Here is an 8,704-nt window from a genome sequence, read left to right on the forward strand (position 1 = left end):
CTCTAGAGCCTGTGAGCCACAGCTACTGAAGCTCACAAGCCTAGAAACCGTGCTCCGCAACGAGAAACCACCGCAGTGAGAAGCCCGCGCACCACAACGAAGAGAAGTCCCCACTCGCCACAACTAGAGAGAAAGCCTGCGTGCAGCAATGCAAAAACCCAACACAGCCAAAGCCAAAAAAAAAAAAAAAAAGCTTAAAAAAAAATGTTCATGTCACAAAATAGTTTTCTTTAGGTTTTTTTTTTTCCATGTAAAGATGTCAAGACTATTCTTAGGTTGGGGGTAGGCCCGTGGGTTAACCAGCCCCAGCTTTAGACCCTGCTGCTGTGGCCCTGCACTTAACTGCGATCAGGACTGTGCTCTCCACTGACAGCTTGCACAAAAGATTTGCCACCCAGTGCCTCATTTATCTGAGGCCAATGACAGCTCAGCAGAAATCCTTCCCCGTCCTGGGTCTGGCTGGACCTCTGGGTCCGCTGGTCTCAGGCAGGACAAAGGGTGGCCCTACATGCAGCTTCCCCGGGTAGGGTCTGACGAGTTGGGGCACAGTGACAGGTGGAACAAACAGGTGGTCAAGTGAGGATGGAAGGACGGCAGGGAGGTGGCCCTGGGGGCTGAGGGCGGCAGTTTCACTCTCATTTTCCGACCTAGGGCGATTTCAAGATGCCGCCCTCTGTCCAGTCCCTTCGATGGCCCCTCACTCTGGCTCCCCTTGCTGGTGCCACTGCCCTCTGTAGCAGGTCCCCAGTCCCTTTGTTTCTCTGTCCCCTGCACAACTGTATCCACTTTAGGATTTGCTTTTACTTCCACCTCATCTCAGAGCACACACACTGTTGGGTAGTTGCAGGGAAGGGCCCTGCCAAGGTGCCCTGGAGCGGCATGTACCCACAGAGGCCACACAGCTCACCCTCTGACGGCGCTCGGGAGGAGCCGCCACCTCTCACTCTTCCTCGTCTGCTAGGGAGGCTGTCAGAAGCGGTTCCCCTGGTACCCGGCTCGGAGCTGTGAGGCTTTATGCCCCCGCCCCCTCAGGGTGTAGCTGCAGTGACTTGCGGTGGAGGGACCTTTGGTTACTTTTCCATTCACAACACCACTAACAAACTGAATGTAAACGCGGCTCACTGAATCTTTTCTAGCTCAGTCGGCCTTGGCCTAACCTACTGACATTCCTTGAAAAGGTCACAACGTTGAGCTAAATGGGCTTCCACTGTGAAATAGATCGTGAGGGTGCATCACTCATCCTAAAAGTATCAATCCACACACCGTGGACTCAACACTTTGGTGTGTAACCGAGTCTGACCCACGCTGGTGAAGAGGACAAAAGACAGAGAACGCCATCAAGCCAGTGGAAGCTACTCCAGGAGTGGTGCCCTACCACCCACTCTGCAGTCTCAAAAGCAATGAGAGTGGGAGACACCCCAGGGGCCCCCTCAAACTTGGCTGAAACTCCTTCAAGGAGGGGAGGGCCCTCCTCCTCTTTGTACCTAACAGAAACAGAGGCTGGACTGAACTACAAATTTTACACCGTTTTATTAAATCCCTTGTTTCTCATTCAGGAGATGTCAGAGGGGCCTGGGTCCTGATGTACAGTGAAGATCCTTGTTCTGGAAGCAGACAACACGGCACCGAAACCTGGGGTCAGAGAACGTCAGTCAGACATGCACACCTGGCCCTGAGCCACCCACACCTCAGCTGGGCCAAGAACCAGAAACTCCTGACTCCTGGAAGGGGAGCAAGTGAGGATTTGAACCTGCTCAGAGAACTGTGGTGCAAAGGCCTGGGTTCAAATTCTGCTGCACCTTCACCAGGTATGTCAGTGTGGGCAGGCCACCACCTCAGTTCCCACTTCCTCTTCTATAAAAAACAAGGAAACAGGAGTTTCCCTGGTGGCGCAGTGGTTGAGAGTCCGCCTGCCGATGCAGGGGACACGGGTTCATGCCCCGGTCCGGGAGGATCCCACGTGCCGCGGAGCGGCTGGGCCCGTGAGCCGTGGCCGCTGAGCCTGCGCATCCGGAGCCTGTGCTCCGCAATGGGAGACGCCACAACAGTGAGAGGCCCGCGTATAGAAAAAAAACAAAAAAAAACAAAACAAGGAAACAACTTGGAGGCCTGCTGTTAAAATAAAGTGACGTGAGGATATAGCCAGGGATTGTTGTCATTGCCAACTGCTACTGAGTGGCAATAAACAGAAATGAACCTGAGTTCCCACTCCTGACTCCACCATGTGCCAAGAGGCCTCTGTGACAGAGACTTAGTAGCAGCCCACCCTTTCCAGGCTGACACACCACTGACCTAGGAGATTCTTGGGGAAAAGGCTGCAGGTTGAATCCAAAACCACAAAGGCAATCAAAATGCCATGCCAAAGAATCAGACCTCCACGAGTCTAGATAGTAGACAACTATCTGTCCACAAAACAGTCTCGGGAGCTTAAAGACAATTCATCTGAGACTCAACCACCCGACTTCCAACATGGGAAGGTAAGGATAAATGTATGGTTTTGAACCTCTTGACAAGGGGACTTATGGAAAATTAACATGTAAAATGGAAGTGAAGTGATTTGCTAGGCCAGACCCTGCACACTTACCACTGCAGAGTCCCCAGAAGAACCTGTCGTCCTTGGAAGGGATCATCTCTCAGGTGTCTTCTAGCTCTCACATCCTGGGATTTCTGCTGCTGAAGCTGGAGCAGGAACACAGGGCAGAGTCTGTTGGGGGTTGGGAGGCTGTGCTTTCAGGAACTGTGAAGGGTCTGACATACCCCCCCAGCAATGGCACATGACAAGGTAGCCCATCAGTTACATGGAAGCTGGTAGGAGACACAAAGCAAAGACAGTTGATTATTCACCACAGCAGTAGGTAGACAGAGCACCAGCGTTCTCCACCAGCCCCAGATCTCACCAGATAGGGAAGGCACTCGCAATGCAGTGTGCTGCACCACAGAAAAGGCACCCTGAGCACAGGAAAGCCAAATCTTTTACAGTCGACAGTGGGCAGGCCTGATCTCTGCTCTGGAAGTACTAGCTCGTACATACCCCGGCTGTCTATTTGAACATCTTTGAAAAGAAAGTCAAAGGGCAGCCAGTGCCTCGCTCCTAGGACTGCAGAACCATGACACTCACCGACAGTGTCCCGACGGCAGCCCCAGGAGACTGGTGTGTTCAGCATTTGCACTTGGACTGAAGAGAGAGATCCGAGTCTGCTAGAAGCCTTGACCTTCAAGGGAGAAGGTGTGGTGTGACCCCCGCCGTGCAGGAGCATAGGAGCTGTGCTGCCCTGCTATGACCATGCTGGCCATATCCCTGCCTGTACCCAACAGCCCTCGCCCCAAGGCAAGGCCCAGTGGCATTTCCCTAGAACCAAAACTTCCTACCCGCTTCTGGATTCCATTCCTCCCTCCCTCCCTCCATTCCACCACTGCAGAATTTAGCCTTTGCTTCTCTTTGGTTTACCCGCAAATGGTAATGTCCCAAAGGGCAGGGCCCATCCCTATCATTCCTTTCTACTCTTTATTCCCTGCTGCGGGTCTAACTTCACCTTTACCACTCTCTCTGAGCTTCACTTACAACTTCTGTAAGGCTTCTGTTTGAAGGATATAATAAAATAATACAATAAAATTGACCACAAGCCCGGAACAGAGCAAACACCTAAAATCCAAAATGACTTTGGCAAAGACATCAACGTTCTCTAATCTGCCCGGTGCAATATAGTAGCCACTTGCCAAATGTGGCTACTGAGCATCTAAAAATGTAGGTAGGGGGAATGAAAAACTGAGTTTTAAATTTAACCATATGTGTCAAGTGGTCACCACATCAGACAGTACAGGTCTGTATGCTGCCCAGCACACCAGATAGGGAAGGCAGCAGGGAAGTGTCTGAAATTTCTATAACCTTGCTCTGGATGGAGCAGGGCAAGGCCTCAAACCGTTTCAAAATTTTTCTTGCAAGCACTGTAGGAATGCACAGGGCCACTGCAGACCCAAGCACGCTGGAGGCTTGCAGCCCACATTCCTTCCAGCCCCTAAAGCTCTGGACAGACAGCCGTACTCCTTCTGAGCACCAGCCGGGACCAGAAACTGGGACAAGAGATCACGGGTTGAATTAGGCCTACTTGGGTTTACCCACTGGACACAGATAACTGACCAATAGTAGGAAGGGAAGGACTCCGGACAGCAATCCCTTCTGGCTCAGGGAGTAAGGGAAGGAGCCTTGGGAGAGGCAGCTTTGTCAAGCAGTTGAAAGGACAGGAGTTAACTTTAACTTCATTCCTTACGACCCTGTAAATATCCTTATCACCACCTCATTACACAAAATCGAGTTTTCTTCCACAGTCTTCGCAGAACTGTAGACCATGACACAAAAGTTGACTCTATCCTCATTTTACCCATGAAATAATGGTGGAGAAGAACTGCGGGCCCAGTTCCGGGAATGGGGAGCTGGGGCCGGAGCAATGTCACTTACCAGGCCATCTTACAGATCATCTGCTGCGGAGCAGTCGAGGGCCGTCCACCTGGAGGGGGCACGGGGTCAGCTCAAGCAAGGTCTCGTGTCGCCTTCCTAGTTCTCGCCCCTTGGGAGGCTATACCCACGAGCCCATTCCTCCCGGCGCTGCCTGCCAAGGCCACATGTGTACTCCGAACGGGACCCTCAGAAGCTCGGTTAGAACCACCCTCGCGTTTCCCCTCCAACCGCAGGGCGGAACGGCCCAGGCCAAGCACCCGCAACGATCACCGGACCGACGGAGCCAAGCGCGGAATAACTTGGAGACGGCGCGCCCGCTCCAACTGGGCCCGGCGCCCCGCACCTCGCATCCCAGCAAGGCCCGCACGCCCTACGACCCTCACCTGGCCTCAGTAGATGGCAGACACCGCCTGGGACCCTTGATGGCACTGGATGGCCACGACCCCAAGAAGCAGCCTCACCCCAACTGCCACCCATGGGTGCAGCCGCGCACGCTCCCGCCGCCCGCTGGCAGACGCACGTGGCGTCACGTGACCCGCGCGGCCCTGGGAGATGACGTCACGAGGGGCGCCAGGGCGAGGCTGGGTGCGCGTTAGCTGCGCCCCTCGGTAGTCCCTTGTGAGGCCGAGAGCGGAAGTCTAGTAAACCGGTGGAGACGGGGCGCGCCGTGTTCCTGTTACCCCCGGGAGGAACTGGGGGACCCAGGAAGGCAGGGAAGCGGGCCTCGTAAAGGAACAGGAGGACGGCAGCCAGCGGGGAGCTGGGCGCGGCAGGCTGGTGCAGGCGGAAGGTCGCACAAGTGAGAAGCTGGACGCTTGGTCCCTGTTCAGAATAGGGGAAGACACCCCCTTTGCTTTTAGAATTGAATTCTCTGCCCTTTTCAAAGGAATGTCAATCCCTAATGGCTAAATATGCCCACGGCTAGTCTCACGACTCAGGATTGTTTCCCAAGGGCCTGGGAACACTCTTTCTGAAATGTTATTGTCAAGGGGGAGAAACTCTGATCTCCCAGTGTCCTGGGAGGCTAAGGGCCCACTTGTCACCTGACTCCAAATTGCCCTTAACTATACGGAAGAGTGGGGTTTCTTTCTGTGTTTGCGTCCCTTTTAACTGTGATGTGCATCACATTCTGTCTTTGTGGAGAGGTTCTCTGCGTTGCGAGGAAATTTGGGGTTTAAATATATTTCTTCCACGCAGGCAGAGGAAAGCGCATTGGAAGGTACTTAGACTGGAAAGGGCGTGGCTTGTTGGAAATACAGCTAAGCATTAACAGGATTGTAGAGTCTTCTCCATGACGAGCAATGGATAAGAACTACATATTCAAAGGTCTTGAATATAAGGCTACGAAAGCAAGAACTTGGTTCTGTAAAGAAAAGCTGAGTAATACTTGAAACTCATATTTTATGTATAGCACCTAGTAAATACATTCAAGCAGTTTATAGTATACAAATCCCATTATTTTGTTAAATGTCATGAGACACATAGGGTGGGAACAGATTGCTCACATGGAGACTAACATTCACCCAAAGGGGTTAAGTGGCTTGCTCAAGGTCTCATAGACGGCTAGGGCTTGTTTTATCTCAGATCACTGCTCTGTCCATTCTGTCACTCTGCCATGATGTAATCGAGAGAACCAGGAAGGTAACTGGTTATGGAGGGTCAGAACATGGGTGACAGTGTGGGTGTCTATGTGTGACCAGAAAAGGTGGGCTTGCCAAGGACTAAAAGAGGACAGCTTTTTTTCTGATATGATAACCAACAAAATTCACTAGAAAGGGGAAGATGTTCCATGGAAACTTTTATCCAAGTAATAAAAAAGGATGCCAAAACATTAAAAACCACATAATCAAAGCTCAATTGCCTTATACTAGGAGGCTGCATGAGACAGGCACAAAGAGAGACAGACCTGTCAGCAATTTCTTAAGTACTTATCAGAATATTGAAAAGAACTTTTTCTAAAACCACATCTCCAAAGAGTAACTCCATTATTCTTCCAAGCCAAGTGGGATGTATGCCTGGAAAGAAAATCAGAGATTTGGCTCTGAAAGAATACACAGAAAGCAATAGGAGCTTCCCCAGTGGCTCAGCGGTTGAGAATCCGCCTGCCAATACAGGGGACACGAGTTCAATCCCTGGTCCAGGAAGATCCCACATGCTACGGAGCAACTAAGCCTGTGCACCACAACTACTGAGCCTGCGCTCTAGAGCCTGCAAGCCACAACTACTGAGCCCACGTGCCACAACTACTGAAGCCCGTGCAGCTAGAGCTCCGCAACAAGAGAAGCCACCGCAGTGAAAAGCCCATGCACCACAATGAAGAGGAGCCCCTGATCGCTGCAACTAGAGAAAGCCTGCGCGCAGCAACAAAGACCCAACGCAGCCATAAATAAATTTTAAAAAAACAGAAGGTAATAAGCAAGGAGGTATCAAAGTAGGGCTTACAAGGTTTCTTTCACCGGAGGCACACAGGGTGGCTCTATTTCCAAGGGGTCATTATGATTTTGCGTTGGTTTGGTCCTTTATCATTTACAGGCCTGGAAACTGGATATTATAAATGCATTGAGAATTCACTTGAATCAACTCTAAAGAAATTCTTTTCTTCACTAATTAAGTCAATACTGGATTTGTCACATGCACAGCATGGTATGAAGTATTGCATGGCATATGTCGAAGAACAACTCAGAGACATCTAGGTAGTTATTTGCTAGCTATTTAGTTCTCGACAAGTGAGAGGGACAAAAAGGAAAAAGCTGCAGTCAGCCTTGGAAACAGTGAAAAGATTCACTTAAAAAAAATAAAGAGCTGGAATCTTGTAAAGATGTGAGTCCAGGAAACTGTCTTTGAACAGGTCAACTGAGGGTAAATTTTCAGTTGTTCAGGGATTTTTCGAAAACTCTAGCTAGGAAGCATCTGTACAAAGGTGTCTCCAGGTGATGTCAGTGCCTTTCCATCTTAGTCTGGCCTGGTGCACATCATTCCTTTCATTAGAACTCTCAGATACAACGAGGAATCCCGCACAGTCCCTATCTTTACAGGAACTTAACAATCTAGTACAGGAATGTCCTAACATGGTTAACATCAGAGACATATGAATAAAGTGCTTTGGGAGCGGGGGAGGAAAAAATTTCATCCAAAGATTTAGTGGAAGAGGTGATACTTGAGCTGGGTGATAAAATCTAACAGGTAAGTCCACCAGGGACAAACCAGGTGTCCAACGAAGTTTGTTTTATTAATCTCCTGCAACAAGGGAGAATCCCAGGGAATTCTGGGCTGCCTCTCGTTACAAGAGTAGAAAAGGGGTTTTGTAAGGTTTGGGATTGCCCTGAATAATTCTGAGGAGAGGAGAGGGGAAGTGAGGATCAGCTCTAGATTGCGGCTTTCATGAAGTGCAGGCAGTTGAATAACTGGGTCCCAGTCATTTTTGTTCATGGGATGGGGCCACAGAGCAGGCTAGGGAAGTAAGTGGTAAGAAAGCAGTAATCACGAAAAAGAAGGAGGTTGTTGGGACACTTTACAGTCGAGGTGTGACCTTGGCAGAAATGTTGTTCTCAATTAACACTGCAGCTAGCCTTATGTCTGTTACGAGAGACTGACTACACAGACAATGGTCTGACCATTTATAAAAATAGCATTCTGACCCACAAACCGTAGCAACCAGCCCAGGGAACCCACCCCTTCTCTACAGTAGCCAGCCCGGGAAGCTGGCTGTTGTTAAATCAGACCTGGAGGGAGTCAGACTGCTATCTCTAGTAATCCAGAAAAGCAAATGATAACCTCCAAGCAAGCCAAATGGCCAGAACTTGGTCAATAATTTACAGCATCCCTAATTTTTGTTCCCACTTCTAAATTAGGACCAACCAGAGAAAGCCCTACACAGTCCTCCAATCAATCGCATGGATACTCCACTTCTAGGTAGCCCACCTCCAGCCTCCCCAGGCCACACCCCCGACTTTTTCACTAGGAAGCTCTGCCACTCCTCTGCCTGCCTTTGGGTCTCTGCCAGATGCACGTGATGGTGGCTGACTCCTTCGCTATAGCCAGCTCTGAACAAATAGCCTTTGCCTGTTCTCATTTAGTTGGTCCTCCTTCATTTCCAAAATTATCACCATCTGATTATTAGTAGGCAAAATTTTACTTGAAGCCTGGACTTGTGTGTGTGGAAATGAGGCAAAGGCGTTCTAATGGGTAGGAGCAGCCTGAGGAGGGTCAGCCTGGGATCAGGTTGTGAAAAAATAGGGAATACATATA

At 50.3% G+C, this 8,704-nt stretch overlaps 1 long non-coding RNA gene and 1 other non-coding gene across 3 annotated transcripts; both read right to left on the minus strand.

Annotated features, from left to right (window-relative positions):
- Positions 1 to 1,506: 1,506 nt before the first annotated feature.
- Positions 1,507 to 4,959, minus strand: LOC113629551 (uncharacterized). 2 transcript variants are annotated; one of them, XR_003436603.1, is made up of 6 exons: positions 4,840 to 4,959; positions 4,457 to 4,505; positions 3,119 to 3,212; positions 2,585 to 2,805; positions 1,751 to 1,854; positions 1,507 to 1,632 (listed from the first exon to the last, which is right to left on the minus strand). It is a non-coding gene; the product is annotated as an uncharacterized LOC113629551 (long non-coding RNA). The 2 variants fall into 2 exon arrangements; XR_003436602.1 differs by lacking the exon at positions 1,751 to 1,854.
- Positions 3,865 to 3,997, minus strand: LOC113629636 (small nucleolar RNA SNORA9). The gene has a single exon (XR_003436638.1). It is a non-coding gene; the product is annotated as a small nucleolar RNA SNORA9 (small nucleolar RNA).
- Positions 4,960 to 8,704: the final 3,745 nt, after the last annotated feature.

This window comes from Aethalodelphis obliquidens, unplaced genomic scaffold (assembly GCF_003676395.1).
Source record: "Aethalodelphis obliquidens isolate GAN/ISIS:26980383/991018 unplaced genomic scaffold, ASM367639v1 scaffold27, whole genome shotgun sequence".
Taxonomy (NCBI): domain Eukaryota; kingdom Metazoa; phylum Chordata; class Mammalia; order Artiodactyla; family Delphinidae; genus Aethalodelphis; species Aethalodelphis obliquidens.